Here is a 10,165-nt window from a genome sequence, read left to right on the forward strand (position 1 = left end):
TCCCCGCACCTGGGGCCGTGCGGGGCAGCCCCTGCCCCCCGCTCCGAACAGCCCCCGCGTGCGGAGCGGCGCCTGCAAAATGGCAGAACGGGGCTCCATGTTGTCTCTTGGAGCAGCGGCGCTGTTACGTTTGCGAGTGGAGTGGGGCTGTTCCCGGCTGCCGGGCCTTCAGACGCACGCTGGGCCTGTCGTGCTTCGTCATCAGTTCAAACGTCACGTGCAGCGCTTGGGTGGGTGATGGTGGGGTACACGGGGGCGGGGAGCAGTGTCCCTCTTGCTCTCAGAGTCGTGTGCATGCCACTGTAGGCGGGAGTAAAAGAAGCCATTAAATTTAATTTAGTCGCTTGCTCAGCAGGGCTGACTGACGTCGCAGGGTCACAGCCTTTTCCCGCTGGAACTCCGCTGGTGCTTGCAGCAGTGGAGCGCATTCTATCTGTTACAGCCGTGTCTGCTAAAGGAGTGTGCCGGTGCAACCCTGCCAGGTTACATTATAAAATGAAATCAGCCCTGCACCAGAGGTTTCAGTCACTGGGAAAGACAATGGAATATTTCGGGTGGGCAGAAGCCCTTCTGTCTCTCGCCACCCCAAAAGTACAGTTTCTACGTGGACTGTTCTGTTACGGGCCCACCCTGCTTTCAAACAGGACCCACAACTACATGAACCCTTCCCTGAAACCCTCAGAAGTCTTAAGGCAGGGACGTTGGCTGTGCCTTCAGTACAGAAAGTCTTTCAGAAGAAGGAGAGTCCCAGCCTTCATTTCTTAGTGACCGATGGTTTGCTTTTTGTTTCTTCCAAGCCTGACTTTGTGCAGGCTCCAAGCCATCGCATGTGGTTGTGATAGTCATTTTTCAGCCTACAGCTGCACTTTAATGTGCTTTGAAGCAGGTAGCTCTGTGAATCGCAGAACTAACAAAGCCCAGTTTTGGTCTCATAATTGGATTCTTTGACGACTGATAAGGTGCAGGTTCTAACTGAAGCTTTTCCCCTAATTGGTCCATTTGTAATGCCTCTTTTCATTCTGGTTCTCTTATGCCTTTTAAATCATAGTTTGAACCATGACCTTTCCCTCTGCAAGGACAAAAATAAAGTCTTTCACCTGTATTTGATCTCTTATTTTCATGAACCCTACATGAGTTCTTGGTTTTTTAGATCTCTGCAAGGGGCTTTCATTCTGCTCATAGCTTTATAGCAAAAGTTTAAACCTGGGTCACCTGGTTTTCCCTCGATCTTTCAGGCAGGCATAGTGGCTGTAGGTAGGCACCAGAGCAGAGCGGGGCTCATTCCCAAGGATTATGAGTATAAGGAGACTGTTCCCTCTGCGTTTGCCCAAGGTTGAACTCCCTGTTTGAAAGAGGGACGTGACAGCATATCTTAGGTAAGTGCTCATGTTATCCAGCTTTGGGTAAGTGGAGGCAGTTGCTTTTTTAAGACTTTTTCTTGAAGCTCTTCCTCTTTGTGTGAATGATTCACGAAGACAAAAACAGATGGATTATAAACCGCTGTCTTCAGGACATTCAGTCAGTATATGGAAGATACCAGGGAGATACGAAGAGACAAACGCTTACTGCAAAATACTTAATTGTGTGTTTGGACTACGATATCTCTGACAGAAAGCAATGCGGGGAGGCGGGAGTTGGGATCCAGATCTCCCACAAGCTGGGGAAAATGTTTTAACTGTGACATGCTTGGTCTGCCCCAGCCCTTCCTATGGGCTTCCTGTGGCCGAGGTGTGCTCTGAACGGGCCTCTGGGAGCGACGTCTTCTAGACAGATTGGTGGGAGAAACTCATATGTAGGAGTCTTGTTCTGGAGCTTCCATTCAAGCTGAAAACCTTGGAGGGTGAAGTCAGCTGACAGAGTCAGCAAGTGCTTGCATGAGAATAAGTAATACTTCAGTGCAGACTCCTGTGCGATTTCGGTGCTCATAAGGCTAGAGAGCAGGCGACCCCTGGGGACAAGATTCCTGGCCGTCACGGTCTGGCAGACCAGGGTGTCAAGGTCTTCTGAAGCGTTTTCAGTGGCCTAGGGTCTGCTGTGCTCTGTTCTAGCAGACTCGGATGAGACAAAGAAGCTTTCTTGGGAAGAGAAGGGGGTGTCAGTGAATGAAGTGAATTTGTTCTACGTGCATTTTCAATTCATGCTGTTTTTCCTTCACTATAAAACATCTAAAAAGTTTTCCATGAGATTATTTCCGTGATAATGGCACTTCCCTGACTCAGAAGGCTTGCGTAGTGCTACTACGTTAAAGATTACGAAACACTCACAAGTGAGACATTTCAGTAGTTAGACAGACAGACAAACAGATAACGAATACCAGATTCTGGAGCTGAAAAGCTCACAGAGGTACTGTTACACATGTTATGTTACTATAGGCTCAATGAATACAAAGCAAAATGCTGCAAAGTTATAAAGTGGTTCTCCGCTAAAAAGCTGTACATGAAAAGGTCCCTTCTTACTCAGCAGTTAAGATGCTTAGGTACATTCTGACTAACCTTCTGACTGGATGGGATGAAATAATTTTTACTGTTTTTCTTGCTTGTTAGACCTGCAGAATTAAAATAGCTCTGAGAGAGGAAGCTGGATAGTGCTCCTTCCTGTACTGAATTGACAAAATTGTATTCGAAGTTTCAGATAGTTACAGTAAACAAACCAAAAGGTCAGTAGCTGTCCCTAAAGGAGAACCCTGGTTTGTGCATCAAAGTTTGAGTCTTCGTATTAGGCAACGATGCCAGGGAAGGAGAGCTGTGGTCACATCCCAGGGCTGGCAGCTAGGAAAGTTCTGTCTGCCTGTAAGTGTGGGCAGAAGTTGCTGTGAAACAGTAAATGTAGAACTCCCTCAAATCACTTTTCAAAGAGCCACCACACCTCACAGGCACTGGAGCACAGTAAGTCTGATTAACAGTCTGTTTCTACCACTTCAAAAGCAGGTGGTGTGAAAATGCAGACAGGATATAAAGTTTGATCGCAATAGGTGAAACTAATGAGCAGTTCATGCCGTTGCGTTCTGACTGAGAAGCAGACATCAGAGTTAATAGTAAAAAATTAAAATCCTTAGAAGTGCTGTGGATACGTATGATATCAGCAATAATAATAGTCTTGGATGACAAGCTTTCCTGTGGATCAAAGGGAAAATAGGATACCCGTATGACTTAAGTTGTAATTTCTGAGAAACCGGTAGTCATGCAAAAGGTTCTTCAAAATTTACAGTAGGGAAAAACTTGAATTTGCAGCATGTAATAATTAGGAGGGAAGCTAGAATAGGGAGTTGCAGAGCAAACAATGAAATGAATGAAAAATATAAACAAGAGTCTTCCAGGGTGTGAGAACCAGGAAGCCTGTGAAAGAATTAGTGGATGTGTTGGATCAAGGGAGGTTAAAGAGAACAATCAAGAAAAACTTTGCTTTTTCATATCCACCTACAGTTTTGAGGATGTAGGAGGCTCTTATATGCTTGTCCTGCATCCATTCTGGTTTTTACAATGAGGCAGCTTTTGGAGATTGGGATCTCGTAAGAAGAAATTTTGGACCAAACTAATAATAATAATACAGCATACTTCCAAGAATTCCAGAGAACTTCAAGCGAGAAGTAGTTGGGCATCTTGGCTTTTTGGGTCAGGAAAATATGTGGTCTCTTATAGAAAGCTGCCTTGGTTCCAGACCATCAGAGGAGACAATACAGACTGTACCCACAATTTAAAAAAAGGTGTTAGGGATGAACCAGGGAACTAAAATAGTGAAACTTTCATCTGTTTCTTGAAAGCTGGTTGGAGTGGTAATTAAAAATATGTCAAAACACCTGGAAGACTATGATAACCGAGATAAATTCTTTAAGCAAAGAGTATCTCATAAATCCCCTTCTCATTTTTCTGGATGTGTCAATAAAGAAGTTAATAAAAGAGAAACATTTAATCTGATATATTTAGATTTTTAAAGGCCTTTCAGACTGCTCCACAAAGACGTAATCTTGATAGGGAAAAGGGATTACTAATGTAGGTCACTTTGGATTCTTATCTTGTTTCATATTTGAATTCATGGCCTTGGCATAAATAAAAAGAGCATTTGGATGAAATTTGCTGATGGCACAAGGACAGAATGATCAGGATATTATAAACAAATACGAAAGACCTCCAAGATTTGGATGAAATGAAATCTTGGATGAGATTCAGGTATGCAAAATTTAGTGCCATGAATATAGGGACTAATAACTTTTTTTTTTCTCCCTGAGAACTTGCCAATCGGAAATGAGAGAGAAAGAGGAAAAGGATCTTTGGGTATTATCTGGTCACAGACCGTGAACTGCTAAAAGGTAAATGGGATCCAGGAAAGTATCAAGAGAATTTTCTATTTAAAAAATCTCATATAGAGTATTGTGAATAATTGTGATCATTCATTCTCAATAAATATTCAATCAAACTGCAAGGTGTTTAGAAATGGCTTCTAGGATTTTCTGGAGAATGAAGGTCCTATCAGCAGAACTTTGGCTTAAAAACCTTGCCTAGTAAAATGTAGACTGGAGAGGAATCTGATGGCTGGCCAGAAACACACCTGATGGTAAGTAACAGGGAGGGAAAGGAGTTTTTAATTGGAAGGATGCTACTAGTTTAAGAACAACTAGGTATGGAGTGGTCAAAGCTAGGCTGAACAGTAGGAAAAAAAAATCCGGAATTATGTAGGGACTTTCCAAAATGGCCTTTCCAAAATTGTGCAAAAATGTTAAAAAACTTCAAGCATTACAGTGTAAGACAAGAAGAATTGTCTTTGAACAAGAACTGCCCTGTAAGCAGCAAGCAAGGGGTGGAATAGAACAACTAATATTCATCATGGCAAAAGATTAAAAGGTTAAGGATTTACCCTGTGTCCTGTATTGTGCTTCTTTACTCTTCATCTGGAAAGAGGAGGGAAAAGTGAACAGTGAAGCAACAACCTCTGCAGAAGACAAAGTCATTCAGAGTAGCTGTACTGGAGACCTAAACAGGGAAGGTGAGTGGGCAGCACAACAGCAATTGAAATTCAGTGTGAACAGCGCACCTTATAATAATCATAGGCACGAGATTTCAGCCCCAGTCTGGACAATCTTGTCTGAATGCTCTGGGGAGGACGCAGAAGTCTGCCCTTAAAGAGGAAACTTCAGGAAATGGTGACATGGGCAATTAAGGCATGTAAAATCTCTGAGAGATTAGAAAAAACAAGGTTGCTGTTTTGGAAAGGAGAGATATAAAAGTGGGCAGATAGTTTATAAAATAATTTCTAGAGTAGGAAAAGTAGACTTGAGAGCTTCTGTTCTTTCTGTATCATAATATGAGAACAAAGGGACCATTCAATGAAACTGGGGGATGAAAATGGGGAAACAGTTTTCCATATCATGAGATTACACTGGTGAATTCATTGCTGAAGAAAGCGGTTGAGCCAAATACTTCACTGGCTTTCAGAAAGAATTGGACATTTATGTAGCTTTCATGAGTGTCTAGCGCTGTCATCAATGACAGTATGCTTGGGATCAAGGTATTTATTAGGGTTATGTCCCCATGAGCTGCTGAGATGTTGTGAGGGGGAACGTCCTGGCTGAGGATGCTGAATTATCTGGTAGGGGGCAGATGCCCAGGAGCAACTGTAGCGAAGGATGTCCCAACAGTGTGTGAGTCACACTGAAACATAACAGAATTTAAAATGGAGATACAGCGCTCAAGAAGGGGGCTGACTAACGTTTCCTTTCACAGACAGGCATCTGCTGTCCTACTCTTCCACTCAGCCTGAGGTGGTAGAGTGGAAACAGGAAAAGGAAACAGCCATTTAACTTGAACTTAATTCAGTTCCACTCTCTGAACTATCAACGCTTTCTGATCAGTCCACATTTGAAAGCACAACGTACCCCTTCATGTGGTGTTACCATTGGCCAGACACGGTCCTAATTATTTGCAGGATTTTTTTGACAATATTGCTAATTGTGTTCTGAAGTTGTTGGTTTATAGGGATAGTCAGCATCAGATGCCCTTCTGCCTAAGGAATGAGGAAGTGGGATAACTGTGTTCCTGTGCATAATAGGAAGATTTTTGTCTCAAACATTTGAGGAGACACAGGATGAGAAAAAAAAGTATTTACAAAGGCTTGTGTAAGGTTTTTGAAGTATTTTTGAATGGCTGCTGTTCCAAAAATACTGCCCTGTGCTTAAGGAGTCTGTGTCAGGGAGAGAGATTACTTGATAACTTGGGGTGCAATGAAAGAGGTACTTGTATTTCCCAGTACTCCGCTTCACTTCTTGATAGGCAGCACAAGATTTAAGGAAGCTCTCCTTTCCAGCTCAGAAAGAATGTGGAGAACTGTAGGTGAAGCTCTGGGAACAGACGAACCCTATGTTAACCCTATTCAGAGTAACCTGGCTTTGTTTCAAAGCAGCATTGGCTTTGGCTGTGAGTCTTCGTGTCTGGGATCAAATCAGTGGGAGTCGTGTGGTAAAGCGTGACTCTGTGGTAGAGCAATGCACTTGACCTATTAACCAGTGTTTCCAGTAACCTGGATCCAGAAAACCAGCAACAAGCTCTAATTTTATAAAGACAATGCAACCTAAAAAAATCAATAAACTTGGCTCTGTCATCACAGTGAATCAAGCATTGCATGTAGAGACATGCTAGTGAAAGATGACTTTGGACCTGAACTGCATTAGTCCCTTGCCCCAAATGATTTTGGTACCATACAGAGAGCCTGAAGTAATTGGGAAGTATGAAAAGTATACAAAGTGTCTATAAATTGGCTCAGTGCCCACTCAGAGAGAAATCTGACTCTCTGGTAGGAAATTAACCAAGACTCTTCTGTGGTTCTGGGGCTAGTGGGCACGGCATGGCCATAGTGTTAAACTCTCTTACCCTCCATAACAGGCTGGCTGCCTGCAACCTTCCTTCTGGACCATTCCTTGCCATGTGCTGACTCCTAAACCATGAGCAGAGCTGTTTGGAAGATGCTAGTTGGCTCTTGACAAAACTAAACATCCAGTTTCGGTGCTGGGGAACACTCAGACACCATTTCATTTACTAGTGTGGTTGTGTAACCAAGTAATCTCTGTCACAAAATAGTTTGGAGTGAATGAAGATCCACTGCTGGCCTAACATTAATAAATGTAAAAAACCATTAATATTCTTAATAAAATTCTGTGCCTGTGAAGTTTCTAGAGACCCCTGGGACTTTCAGACTCATGTGACCCATTGCCATCATACTGTGGTGGGATGGGGTTACCTCATTTTGAAGAAGAGCAGTGGGCTGACAGGTTGGTGGGGTGTCTTGGACTGCCTAGGTGTGTGATGTCTGTGGAATCAGGTGTTTAACTCAAAATGGCTGATGACCATCATCTGTCCCCCCCCACCGTCCAGCAGTGTGGTGGTAAACAACTCTCCAGTGCCCATCTCTGCTCTATGGCCTGAGGTGACTGTTGTGAATGCACTGGACTGGACATGAAGCTGAAAGATGAAGCTCCAGAGAGCTGGGTGAGAGAATCACTGCCAGTTATGAGCCCCTCAAACACTCAGCCTTCCTGTCCTGACAGCGGATGTCAGTACTGATGTAGAGAATAAAAAATAAATTACCTAAAGCAAAGGACGTTTACAGCTGCACCATGATGTTTCCTATCGGCCCCATTTGGAAGTGGGAATGCTGCATTGCAGGGTTCCTTCCTGGGACCATGGCTGAGGGTGACAGTACTGCCGAATCTCCCCACACAGTCCCTCTGCCTTTGCTTTAATGTTGTGAGTGCAGCTTCTGCTGACTGCCCTCTTCTGGGGTCTACAAAAACTGTTAAAAGAAATGCCTCACTTTCTGCAGTGGAGGGCTGGTTTGGGTCCTCATGACACCATCAACAGCTCACACAGGAGACTGAGTCAAAAGCTACTTATAACATAAGCAAACACCACCAAAACAGCACGCGGTGGTCTTCATTAGTTTTGTGTGGCAAAGGAAGGTTCAGCTCTGAGATGGGGCTACTGAAGGAGTTGCTGCACTTCCAGAGACAGTTTTGCATGGGAAGCTGGCGCTGGAGCGCCAACATTGCAGGGGGCTGGAGTGCAGCTGGCTGCTCCTGGGATTTCATCAGCTGAGTTACCGGGAGTTAGAAGATGCCATGAGTCATCCCTGCCTCTGGGAACACTGGAGTGGGAGATTCACAGGGGGGTCTCTGCCTGACTGGTAAAATCAGTTTGTTGGAATTTAGGCAAGATGGTCATGAACGAGGTTGGGTGGTTCCAGCAGGCAGATGTGGCTGGGCTGGAGCAGGGAACAGGGGTGAGAGCAAGGCTGGCATGGGGGGGAGGCACAAAGGCAGGGCTCCAACAAGGAACTAAGCATAAGTAGCAACAAAAACCAAAGGAGGACTACAGTCAAACGCCATCAAGATGCCCTGCTTCTGAATCGTCCATGCAGTCTTTGGGTTTGGTGCCCTCCTTAAATGGGAAGGGAATTATTCTCTGTCAGGGAATAATGAGATGACAAGAGGGTGAATTTGCAGCTACCTGCAGAAACTCTTCCACTGCAGCCTTAAGCCAGGCTCCAGCAGAAGCTGCAATAGTGCCCACAAAAGGAACGTGGCAGGCCAAACCACCTCACAGGTGCCCTAAGACAGTGATTGGGGCCCTGGGCTAGAGGGAGAGGGAGCCTGAGGCTGGCTGGTGGGTCATATGTTCCCCAGTGAGCAGGGGTGCAGTCCTGTAAGGCGATTTCTGCAACAGGCAGATGGGGTCAGTAAAATTTACGTTCATTAACTGGCCCACTGTGGATGACTCATTCAGCAACATTTCGGGCTACAGTGAAGATTTCTAATTTAGGGTGAGCTAAACCGCAAGGTTCAGAGGTTAGGAGGGAGTCTTGACTGCATGCAGAGTAGTCAAGAAAATTGCCAGCGTTGAAAACAGTGCAGAAGACTTGCAATGACGGGTATAACCCGGAACCTAGATTAGATTAGATAAGATAATAAACAAACAAACAAACAAACAATCGAATAGCATTAATGTTCTACCCCGCCCCCTTCTAAAGTGAGGAAACTGTGATGCGGCCGGAGTAAAGGCCCGTGGAATAAATGGAGGAGAACAAGCCCGGCTCAGAGAATGGCAGGATGGGGTGGGGGGACGGACCTTGGTGTTTACTCTGCAGTTCCGGGTGCTTTCTGTTGCCACCAGATGGCAACAGAAATCCGTTTCAGCGCAGGGGGATTCTGCAGAGACTACTGAATTCCAGCTGCTTTCCTGGCCAAAAGGGTTTGCAGGAGGTCTGCAAAGGCTGCCTGCCTGCCACCAAAAAAAAAAAAAAAAAAAAAGACAGACAGAAACAAGCCGACGTGATTTTATCGTCACTAGGCACGTATATGTTGGCTTTTTAGGAAGTCGGGTAATTGAGGACAACGAAGCCTTCCCTGACAGCCGGTGGTGGGTTGGTTGCAGTTGGCTGCCGTGGGCAGCCTTTGCTCACGATTATGGGGAGCGTGGATGTGCCAGCCCGCACTGCAACCAACCTCCGCTGGCTATGCAGATGTGTTCTCCGTGACCCAGAAACAAAAATAGCTAGGGGTGAATTCAGGACAGGCATCGAGATAGTTGATCGGGCTTTGGGAGAGCCCCGAGGAGCACCGTAGCGGGGAGCCACGCAGTCCAGTTGGGGGGGGTGTGAGGGGGGTGTGGCAGACTGAGTCACGCAGTCACTGCCGTGGGATTTATCCTCGCATCAAAACTCGTTTTCTCTGGCAGCCTCAGTCATCATTTTGACCTCAGATGACTTCAGCACGGTTGCCATGGGAACCGGTTTGCTCTTCCCTCCATCCCATCAGTTTATTGTCTCTGGCAAGCAACCGGCTGTCAGTCGAACCTTACGATAAACCAGCCACCTCCATTACGATACATCAGCCACCCCCAGCGTGGCCTCTGCCGCCAAGCGGCGGTTGCCTTGCCTGCCCCTGCCCTCCTATTTTGCAACAGGTCACTCCTGAGAGAAGTGCTGCCAGGCCTTAGCCCCGCACCCCGCTACCCCCCCAAAGCACAAGCGCATTGCTTAGCAACCCCTGCCGGAGGTGAGGGGGAGAGCCGGTTTCCAGGGGCAACGGGCGCATTTCTACATCATAAATAACTGGGTGCATCACCGCACACCTCACGGCCTGCCCTGGCTGGGCGCCGGGGCTCAGCTCAGAAGCAAACAG

Source organism: Egretta garzetta, unplaced genomic scaffold (assembly GCF_000687185.1).
Source record: "Egretta garzetta isolate BGI_Z169 unplaced genomic scaffold, ASM68718v1 scaffold363, whole genome shotgun sequence".
NCBI classification, from domain to species: domain Eukaryota; kingdom Metazoa; phylum Chordata; class Aves; order Pelecaniformes; family Ardeidae; genus Egretta; species Egretta garzetta.